A 10,032-nucleotide genomic window follows, 5' to 3' on the forward strand; every position below is an offset into this window, starting at 1 on the left:
CTGTCACGCAGAGAGTCACGAAGGCGCATGTCCGTCAAACAGCTTTTATGTTGGCGTAAATTCCGTAGACGCCCACTGTCAGATTCTACCAGCGACTGACGGAGTCATGCTTTGGGGGCTCCGTTAGTGCCTCGGTTTGGATGACCAGCCAAACCCCAGAGGGATCAAGCTTTTACGCACAAGCAGCTCACTATCCCATCACAGATGGCTTTCAAAGAGGATTAGACAGATTCATGGAAGACAAGGCCAACTATTGCTACTAGGCACTACCTCCACAGTCAGACACATTGATACTTCTGAAAACCAGTTGCTGGGAAATGCAGGAGGGGAGAGGGCTCTTGTGCTCGGGTCCTGTTTGTGGACTTCCCACAGGCATCTGGTTGTCCATCATGAATACAGGATGCTGGACTAGATAGGCCACTGGCCTGATCCAGCAAATGCCTCTTATGTTCTTAACTGGACTGTAAAAAGCCTGAGAGGCTGCAGGAATCCTACTGTTCCGGGAATCTGATGTGGAAACAGTGGGCGGTTTTAAACTTAATGGTTATGCCTGTACAATCACTTCTAGCTGTGCAATGTAACTTCTTCACATACACCCTAAATATGCTATTGGGTTTCTCCAACCCTCTGAAGCAGATTCAGGGACACAAAGTGAGAAAGAAATAAAATCCTGTAATGCTAACTCTGGGCTTTTCATTGCTTGGGGAAATGAGAAGTGCATAACTGGATTTAGAATTGCAGGGAAAGAACTGAGATTGCAAAGGAAGAAGGATTGAATGTGCTACTATTCCCACCTCAACAACCACACCCTAACCACAGCTGCTGGCAGCAAAGGAGCATCAGGGACTTCTTACTCATGAGTAGGCTGATGACTCTGGGTCTGAAGATGTATGCTGCATCGTTGTTCTTCAACCCGAACCAAAGCTTTTTACACTGGTGCTCAAGGACTGGCGGATGGCTCCACCTCCTCCTCTGACAGTTCCTGGGGTTCTTCATTGGATATCAACCCGGAAAGCCACTGAAAGGGATGCTCAGCATTGGATTTAGGGGGCTTCCTTCTCCTCAAGATCTTTGAACCACAGGGTGCCTGGTTCATTCTCTGAGGCATCAGTGTCTGGCCCTGGTCAGAGCTAGGCATAGCAGCTTACCACTGAATAGGTACGGACAGGAGGCTAAAATAAAGCAAATTCACATGCCTAGCTAAGCTGATGCAGCGAGCCTTGCTGTCTCTCTCTGAGGTGCACAGTTCACATAGACACTTCTGGAAAGGGATGTGTCATGTGGTTTGCTGGTTCCAGCTGAGCCAGTGGAAGAATCTTGCCATCTCACCTCTTCTGTACATAATGCAGGCAGATAGAAATAATTTTTTATCAACCACAGAGACCTCTGCTTTTGATTTATTTTGTAGTAACTTATTTATTTCACGCATATGCCACCTTTATCTTCCAATGATATCAAGCTTGTTTATGTCAGGAGCTCATCCTACACTCGAGTAGGACCCTCGTAGAGACACATGCCCGACTGGCATGTTCTTTCCCTCCTGGTCGATCGTTTGGGAACTTCAAAAGCTTTCTTCAGCCCGAACATCACAGTGAACGACGCCAACCGACACTGGCACACTTAGGGATCCGCAGAGTTTGCGCAGCTGCGTAACAGACCTCAGCAACTCAGCATTTTGGCTAATCTACTTTATTTACATATAAACACACATGGAGCACTGCAACATGGCTCTCTCTCTCTCTAGCATCAGAAAGCAAAGAGAATAAGAACAAAGGACAATAGTCTCACTTCACGGAACACAGCAACACAAACATCCTGTCTCCATCACTTCCCACTCTGTGGAGTCAAAACATACACCGTCATGTGATAGACAACAATCCCATGACTGCAATTGTGGAGCAGGAATTCTAACAGTTTACACAGTTCTCCTTCTCCACATTTAATCCTCACAACAACCCTGAAAAGTAAGCTAGGCTGAGAGATGGTGACGGGCTCAAGGTCACCCAGTGAGCTTCATGACTGAGTGGGGATCCAAACCCTGATCTCCAAAGTCATCATCCAACACTCTAACCATTACATCACAGTGTTTTACTGTGAACCAAGGAAGATATCAGACACTCTTGGAAGATATTTTTGGGATTAAGGAACCACTCATTTATATTCTGCCTTTTTGCTGCTTGACTGCATAACTTGACCACAGCTAGAGTTTACGTGGTGAAGGGGAACCTGCCTTATCTTTTATTCATGATATTTACTCACATTTTCAAGAATGAGAGCAGGGGCATAACTGCCTTGTGATGATTATAATGGCTACCTCTGTATTTTCATCCCATATATTACAAGTCCTAAGCACTCACAATGACCTACATGATAAACTTCTGCTTCTGTCTATAAACATACATATTCCTGAATAATTCATAGTTAAAAGTGCTTTTGAGCATCATTTCCCATATTTGGGACACAAGTTTGCACACTCCTAACTGGATTTAAAACTGCAGGAAAAGAACTGGGACTGCAAAGGAAGAAGGATTGAATATGTCAATATTCCCATAAGCCCTCCATATATATTATTCAGTACCGTCTCATTCATTCCACTGTTTAAACTGAATGGCAGCTGAGCCTGACTTTCCATTCTATCCCTTTACGCTCAGTACTGAGCTATTTTTGAAACCCTGAAAATAAAACCTTTTATAGCTCAGTTGCTTTTCCAATTCATGATGGCCTCGGGTTTTCCATAAGATTTTCTCATTCATCCAAACAAGTATTCATTTGCTCTTGGCTGTGCATATCATTGCAACCTTTGCTGGAGAAACATGCAAAGGAAACATTTGTCATTTGGGCTCTCAGTTCCCACAATTTGTCTTCTTAATTCAGAAAGCAGTTGGCTCCATCTGTTCCAGAGAAAATCTCCAAAAACTGTTATGAATAGGCTGAGAAAATTCAAGGCAGAGGACTCTAGCTTTGCAGAGAGGCAGGAAGTATTTGGACCATATGATGGTTTCAGAGCCAGTCTCATCTATGAATTTGAACAATGAAATCTTATTTGTATGAACATCTTTGTACAGCATTATTTGAATAAACATCTGTGTGTGTCTGGATGCAGAAATTGAGAAACAGAGGGGTTGAGCAGGGTAGGAGCTTTCTGTTGTTGGTTGAGAAGAACAAAACAGAGACTCCTCACCCCTAAACATGGGCTAAGATTTGTAGTTGTTGTGCACTTATTTCAAACAGCTTAGTCTGCAATTGAGTCTTGCCCATCTGTGGTTGTTCAGAAAGAGGATGATGATCCAAATCTGATCAACCAACAGCCGGCCCTATCAATTGACAGAGTAAGGAAGCTGTCTCAGGTAGCAGTTATGGAGGAAAGGGGTTTTCAGCAGCCTTCCTCTGAACTCCCTAAAATAAGCTGTTACTCTCAGGTGTGGGGTAGGACGCTGTCCCATCACCAGTGCTGAAGTAAGATTCAGCTACTCATTTGTATGTGGAATTGGCTAGGGTGCCATCTTTTCCTTCTCTCCAGGTGGCAATGAACTGTGAGCAGGTCCTGGTTCAACCACACTTTGCTGCTGAAGCAGTCATGGAGACTGGATTGCAGAGAAGAAGAACACAACTTGCCATTGCATTCTTCTCCAGTGTTCTACAAGAGAGGTGAACAGCCTCAAGCCACACCCATCCCTGGACCAGTCAAGGTTTTGTTTTGTTTTTTAAATCATCCAGATGCTTTGTTATCCCAGCTCCAATGGAGGAGAATCCTTGTATCAACTACTTAGAACAGGTTTGGCATTTTTTGTCCTCTGATTTCAGTCTGAGCCTTTGATGACCTCTGCATGAATTCTGCTCCAGCTTGAGTGGTGGTGGGGAGGCTTGGCTTTAAATGTAAACTATTTCAAATTTCTCCTCCCATCCCTAGTAGGGTGTAGGATCTTTGATGCACTTACCTATGAGGCGGCCAAGGGGACTCTGTGAGTGTCCTTTCATTCTTCAAATAATATCACAGGAACATAGCAATGTGGGAAGGAAGGTGCTTTATACAGAATGAAACCATTGGTCTGTCTAGCTCAGTACTTTCTACACGGAGTGGCAATGACTCTCCAGGGTTTCACATGGGGCTCTAACAGTGCTACCTGGAGATGCCAGGGATTGAATCTGGGCCCTTTTGCATGCAAGGAAGATGCTCTACCATTGAGCAACTGTTATGCAGAAGCAAACACACAGCTGCTTCTGCATAATACGAGAAACACTTCTCCTTGGATTAAAAAACTGAAGATGATTTTGGAAGGAAGGTTTAAAAAGGTAACGAATCCTATTATTTCACCATTGCTCAGGATAGCGTAGGAAGAATTTGTAAAATATGTTTTCACTTTTGTGGTTAAGACAATTGCTACTTCCACTGCTTCCATCCTACCTTTTAAAATTATTTTGCAACCGTATCACTGAGCACATTGGGGGGAAATTGCTTTGGAAAGTCTCTCCCCCCCCCCCCGAATTGTGTTAAAACTCAACCAGCCATACTTCCTCATAACATTAAAACAATTTGGAGGAGATTAATTATTTTAAATGGCCTGCAAAACTTCAATGGAAATTACCCGTACCATTTCATGCAATGCAAATCATACATAATTACATAGTATTATCTGGTTACTTACCACATAAACAGGAAAGTTAATTGCTTCTATCTGAAGCAGATAAATATGCAGCAGGCAGCTGCTGTACTGCTCACCCTTTTTACTATTTCACAGGATATGTTTACCTCACAATAAAATTCACTTCTTTTGTTCTTATGGTACCTTGAAATAGAAGTGGATGCCAAATGCAAAATAAGCATGCTAATGAGCAGAATTAAAAATATCCCAGTAACTATTAGATTAAAAAAAAGCAAAAACTGAATAAAACTATTTAAAGAACAGATTTAATTTGGGGGGCTTAAACTATAAAAACCAGACACAACGTAGTCCATATAATTCATACTGCTGTGGTCATCTGCTATCTGAGGTAAGCCAGGGTGGTGTAGTGGTTAGAGTGTTGGAGTTAGGAGACCAGCGTTCAAATCTCCACTCACTCATGAAGTTCACTGGGTAACCCAAAGACAGTCACTACCTCTCAGCTTAACCTACGTCACAGGGTTGTTATAGGATAATATGGAGAGACAGGGCAAACACGTATGCCACTTTGAACCTCTAGAGGAAATGTGGCGTATAAGCGCAATAATATTTAAACCTTTGAGAGCTCCTCAAACCTGCATCCTAATTATTGCAGCAAATAGGTTGATTTCCTGTTCTGAGTCATCATTTAATTTCAGAATCAAGAGAGATTTCCCCCTTGTGAACAGGTTGTATTTAACAAAGTCATGCTCAAGAGGAGACCCATTGAAATTATGGACATGAGTAAGGTCCATGCACTTGGAATCCTCTGCCCATTGGATACAGTCATAAAAGAAACAGATAAAACGCGTAAGACGAAGCTTGCTGGTCAGACCAAAGACTCACCTATTCCAGCATCCTTTTCTCACAGTCACCAACCAGATACTTTGGAGAACCTCTCTAGTAGGACCTGAGAGCACAGCAGTCTTTCCACTTGTGGTACCAGGAACTGGTATTCAGAGGCAAACCACCTCTGAATGTAAAGGTACTATAGCCAACATGGCTCGTAAGCATTGATACCTTTGTCCTTCATGAATTTGTCCAGTCCTCATTTAAAGCCACCCAAGTGGTGGTCATCAGTACCTTTTGTGGGTTAAGCCAAATTCCACAGTTTAAGCCAAGTGTTGCTTGAGGAAGTTTGTTTTCTTTATCTCTCCTGAATCTTCCAACATTCCATCTGATTGGATGGTCCTGAGAGTGGGAGGGGAAACAACAACCCTGTCCACTTTCTACACAGCATGCACCATCATATACACCTCTATCATGACCCCTGGAAAATATAGCATCAGAGGTTAGAACACGGGGTCTATGGGCAGACCCACACCATACATTTAAAGCATAATCAACACTCATTTTAAAGCACATGGCTTTCCCCAAAGAATCATGGGAACTGTAGTTTGTAAAGAGTGCTAGGAATTGTAGTTCTGTGAAGAAAAATCTACCATCCCCATGATTCTTTGTGGGGAATCACATGCCTGAAATGTGTATTGAAGGTGTGGTGTGGACCTGCCCCATTTATTTGCTAACCGTGCCTAGTCCTCTAACTATACTGAGTGACATTTCATATTTATTTGTTTTTATCCTTGAGGGTAGTATATATTATACCCCTCCCCATTCAGCTTGAGAACAAGCTTATAAGCCCAACTGGAAGAGTCCGTGACCAGAAAGAGGAGGAGCATCAGGAAGAGTGGATTAAACTTAAGGATTACCTAGTTAAATATGTTAAGTTAAATTAACTGAAAACAGCTTGCAGATACTTAATTAGCTTAGGACTTTATTTATGTTAAGTGATGAATTAATATGTTTAATTTCATAATGTGAAGATTTAAGGATGTTAATGTTCAAGTTAAATTTTATAAGAATTGTGATTTGGAAAACCGTTATAAGGATATGCAATGAAATTCAACCAAGGGGATGCAAGGAAGTCACTTAACAATGCTTCAGAAATTAAGTGGTTTTCAGCTGTAATGATTAAGTAAAAAGAAAAGAAAGGCTAAAAATCAAATGAAAAATAAGGGAGAGGATTTGCTGAATTAATAATTAGAAACCGGAATACAGAAAGGGGAGGTATGAGGAGGTCGGGGAAGTAAGTTATAAGAAAATAAGGGATTGAAATTATACTTGTTTTTGTTTGTGTTTTGTTTGTATTATTGTTTTGTTTTTATATAATTTTTGAAACTTCAATAAATATCTTTTAAAAAAACAATGCTAATAAGTGTAATTTTAAATAAGGCTATGATTTATGTTTCTTTGTCTTATGTGTTTGTTTGTTTGTTTGTTTGTTTGTTTGTTTGTTTATAATAGTGTGAAAACCAATAAAAAAAATTTTGGAAAGAGAACAAGCTTATAAGGAAGGTGAGGCTGAGAGACTGAGTAGCCAAGGCGATGAACCATAGTTTAGTGATAATGCACACTGTTTTTTATGCAGCTTTAATCCCTGATATCTATTTAAAGCAGGGGTAGGGAACTTTTCTTTTTGTGGAGGACTGCATCCCCTCAGGGGTTAATTTGTAAGGAGCTGCATGCCAGCTGGTGGGCAGAGTTTGAGCTGCTGATTGGCAAAGACATACCTTTTTTGATGAACTAATCCCAAATAATGGATGGCCCTGATTCAAATTTACTTCAGATTAGAATTCCCAGTCCTATTCAGGTCTATGCAGATAAGCTCTACAGGGTTGGAAAAGGTTACAGTAAAATAAGCATACAGAGGATTTCGACTTTTTTCTCCAATACAACTGACCATACAGCTACTGTGGGGGTGAGGAATCCTTTCTGACTTTAATGTGCTACACACAGAGACACCTACCAACTTGTTCTCAGATAGATGGGGCACTATTTCTTTCCCCCAAAGTCTTGCAACCAAGAAAAAAAGTTCAAAAAGCAAACATTGATTTATTTCTATTCAATAAAATACAGTGGTACCTCGGGTTAAGTTCTTAATTCGTTCAGGAGGTCCGTTCTTAACCTGAAACTGTTCTTAACCTGAAGCACCACTTTAACTAATGGGGACTCCCGCTGCTGCCCTGCCGCCGGAGCACAATTTCTGTTCTCATCCTGAAGCAAAGTTCTTAACCCAAGGTACTATTTTTGGGTTAGCGGAGTCTGTAACCTGAAGCGTATGTAACCCGTACTGTACTGCCCTTTCCAGTTGTTCTGAATTACATAGAAAGGAGCAATTGCACAGGAAGGAACTCTGACAGGATGTGAGAGTGGGGCAGCTTCAGGAGACGTTGGGACTAAATAAAATGAGGCCTAAATAACTTGTGGCCCCTGAGAAGCAGGGTTCTCACCTGTGGTGTAAAAGCATCAGATAGGAAGTGATGGCGCAGACCCTTCTCTAAGCCCCTGAAGAGCCACTTCCAATTCGAGTCAACAGTACTAAGCTGGATAAATCAATTGTAGCTTCCTGTTCCTATGGTTATTCAGCAAATATGTGACCAAGTAGCAAATTCCATCCTGTCTGTGTCTGCCTCTCTGTCCACTATAGTTACGTAACTGGTTGTTATAGAGGGAGAAAGGTCTGAAAGTAGCCCTCTGGGATGACAAATGCTGGTGGCTTTGTTTTCCAAGAATTGCAGAAACCAGACTTTTCAGGTTTTTCTGCTGTCGTGATCACCACCACTCACAACTTGGATCCCTCTAAGGCAGCATTCCCCAACCTGGTGCCATGCTGGCTGCAGCTGATGGGAGTTGTAGTCCAAAACACCTGGAGGGCACAGGTTGGGGAATGTTGCCCTAAGGTGATGGGATGCTATGATTCTACACATGAGTGTGGCCTGATGGGAAGTCTTGCACATGACTGTGGCCTGATGGGAAGTCTTGCTCCTAAGCTTCGCTTCTGTACATAATGCTGCACAAACCATTCTAATACTAAGACATTCACTCACCACCTTAGAATGTTCAGTTCACATTGAGTTCAGGAAAACATTGTACCTGACCCGTTCTTAATGCATATTTGACCACATCTACGGATGAATGCTATATCAATCACTAGTAAAAGTTTAATAAGGAGGTTTTCACGCCTGTCCAATTCTGTGTTCCCTTTCCCACCCTTTAATCTATTGGTGATTAATGCTTATATGCAACCCTTGTATTGTATTTGTGTTAACCAATCAGCAACAAGCACATACGTGGCAATGCTGTAATATTCAATAAAAGGGACTCCCCGAGACATGCTTGAGAGGTGCCTCCCAGATGACGCTCGCTACCTGTCTGTCGTTATTTCAACCCAACACTAAGGGGAGCAGAGTGAGTTGTATATGGTTGGAGGGGGTTCTTTTCAGGCAGTTTGCAGAGCTAAACCTGCTTAACTCAACAGTAGAAGGATGTTTACTTCCAGGCCATTCTGTGGGTACTCCTTTTTACAAACAGATTTGTTGGGGAAAGGGCTGGAGTTGTTTTTATATTTTTAAAAAGAGGGGCATTAAGTTTCCTGAGGTTTCTACGCAAAATGTCTGTGATGTGTCTTTGCAAAGTTTCCACACACAAAAATGTACAGTATATAAAAGAAGATGGATCAAATACTTAATGTTCCGTGATTTCAAATTAATGCTTCTTGGAGTGTCCTGATTGCATTTATGCTGCAATACCATACTAAATAATTTCACATTAAGCTTAAGTTAAACTCAGTTAACTCTGGTTTCCTAAAGCAAGGTCAGCAAAATATTAAATTTATTTCAAAGGAATTGCATATAACACAAGACTTTTTTGTGTTAATTGGCACTGTCTGTTCTACAGGCATATTGATGTTTTTATATATTTATTTGGCTTCCTTGATTGTGGCACATTGTCCTCTGGGTTATGCACCTTTACAGTCCAATCCTATACAAGTGTACTCAGAAGTAAGCCCACAGAATTTCATGGGATTCCCAGGGAAGCATGAATAGAATCGCAGCCTTAATCAGTGGGAAGGTGCTGTGTGAATGAGCTTTCTTTGGGGCAGTAGTATGGCTGCAAATAGAGTTGGACCTATTAGGGTCTCTCCTTATGCTTTGAGCAATGGCCCTCTCTATTCTGTGTGGCAGAATGCCGGGACCACAGTGAACTGCACAGCACAAAGCTTTGGAAAAACAACAGCATCAAAATGAGGACACCAGGCTGTGCTGAGAGCAGTATTCTGTAAACAGGCGCATCTGCATTGCAGTCTTGTTTAGCCCCAGTTAAAGCGGCAGCACAGCCCAAAGTAGGCTGGCAGATAAGTAGCACCTGCAAAAGGAAAGAGTGACTTCTTCTAGAAAATCAACAATACTCAGAGCACCACTTGATGAGCTTTTGATGTTACATAATCAGCCAGGACAAATGAAAGGTGATCCTATTATTTCAAGATGAGCATAGCGATACAAAGCACTGCTGTATGTGGATCTCATGTGGCAGATGTAACACAGCTGTGTCA

Source organism: Podarcis gaigeae, assembly GCF_964106915.1.
Source record: "Podarcis gaigeae genome assembly, chromosome: 5".
Taxonomy (NCBI): Eukaryota; Metazoa; Chordata; class Lepidosauria; order Squamata; family Lacertidae; genus Podarcis; species Podarcis gaigeae.